Source organism: Triticum aestivum, chromosome 3D (assembly GCF_018294505.1).
Source record: "Triticum aestivum cultivar Chinese Spring chromosome 3D, IWGSC CS RefSeq v2.1, whole genome shotgun sequence".
Taxonomy (NCBI): Eukaryota; Viridiplantae; Streptophyta; class Magnoliopsida; order Poales; family Poaceae; genus Triticum; species Triticum aestivum.
In genome coordinates this window covers 537,431,620-537,433,244 of record NC_057802.1, presented here as the reverse complement: position 1 = coordinate 537,433,244, position 1,625 = coordinate 537,431,620, and the positions used below count along the sequence as shown (strand labels likewise).

The following is a 1,625-nucleotide window of genomic DNA, read 5'->3' as shown; positions in this document are numbered from 1 at the left end:
AGAATCATTCTGGGCTAGAGTTGGAGCTCGTCTAATATGATCAGTGGGCAAGGCGATAAATATTAGGAATGCATTTTTGTTGTTGTTGTTGCTATATATCTGAGGTATTTTTCTATTTATTGCACGCACAATTCACTAGTATTCCTTGATGGATGGATGCTACCTTGCCTTCTTCGAACGTCGCTTCTGTTGTGCAGAGCTACACACTAGAGTATATTCCGCAAAAGAACGCACAGAATGATTGATAACAGAGAGACTGGAAGCGACGACCGCATTCCTGGGGAGTTTCCCGGTCGATCGACGCCGCCACTCCGGCGTCTCATCTCACCGTGCAGTGCACCGCCTCAGGCAGCCGTGCATGCACGGATCGTCAGGCTTCAGAACACACCCCGATAGGGCTCGGCCTCCAAGAAGAGCCGTGAGCAACTCAGGCCCATAATACAGGCCTCATCGGGAAAGGCCGTCTCGCTGGAGGCCCATGCAACAAAGAGGCTGGCTCGGGGCCGGGGGGCACGCAGCGCAGCGTCCGCGCTCCGCAGCCGCGCGCGAGAGGCGACTCCTTTAGTACCACCTCGCCTAGCGAAGAGGGGACGGGAGGCCGAGAGGCTACAAATAGAGGGGAGGGCACGGCTAACAACTCATACCTTTCTCGGCCTTTTGGCTAAGATCAAGTGTAGTATCTGTTCTTATCAGTTTAATATCTGATATGTGGGCCATGTGCCCACAACGATATTAAATTTATTTTTTATGGGGGAGGGCTCACCACAGTGGATTGCCACTGGGGCCCTCAGGTGTCGCCCAGTGCGTTGCACTATTGCCTGGGCAGGCGCACCCCAACCAAATTTTAAAATTAAAATTTGACCCCCTGGAGATAAGAAAATTAGTCCTCAGCATCTGCTGTTTACAATCGCTGAGGGCTTAAAGGTGGCCCTTCTCGCAGACAGGCTTAGGCAGTCTTCTGAATTGGAAATAGAAATCGAAAGTGGAGTTGGTTTGATCCTGTAACGTACGCAAAGGGAAGCCGGATGAACATATGTATAAGGTTCAGATTTGGCAGGCAAGCTTGCTCTTCTGCTTATGATCACAAAGTCCTTCCTGTCAATCCCAGCCACCCGGAGACAGATGAGAGGAAGAGAGTTTTTCACAGGCAAGACAGAATGAACATATCAAAACATATCCAGGCTGTTGTAGGGGAAGTACTAGCAATTAGTAAGAGAAATTATATCTACTTGAAATGCATTAATCTGTTGGTACATATATTTGCAAATGTTAGTAAGGATAATGCGCATTCTTCTGTCTGGCAAGCCTGCTCTATAACATAACTACAGGTTCTCGTGTTATACGATCGACGAAAAATGTTAGTGCCTGTCAGTACATCGTCCTGGATCCAGTGTCATGGTGCACAAGGAATGGCCACCATGGCATTGGTCATGAACCATATGAATGATGCCGGTTTCGCCATCGATATGAGAATATGTACACAATTCACCAAATCCTCACCACCAGTTTGGGACTTTTCATCTCCTACTCCTGTGAATCGCAAGATTAACTGCGGGGATTTTTCTTGTCGGTCTGGATGTTGGAGGAAACACAGCCACCAATTACTTCTCCACAATACCCATATA

The 1,625-nt window shown here is 48.2% G+C and overlaps 1 non-coding gene across 1 annotated transcript; it reads left to right on the top strand.

The window, feature by feature from the left end:
- The first annotated feature begins 640 nt into the window (after positions 1 to 640).
- LOC123081108 (U2 spliceosomal RNA) lies at positions 641 to 837 on the top strand. Its single transcript, XR_006438630.1, has one exon. It is a non-coding gene; the product is annotated as a U2 spliceosomal RNA (small nuclear RNA).
- Positions 838 to 1,625: the final 788 nt, after the last annotated feature.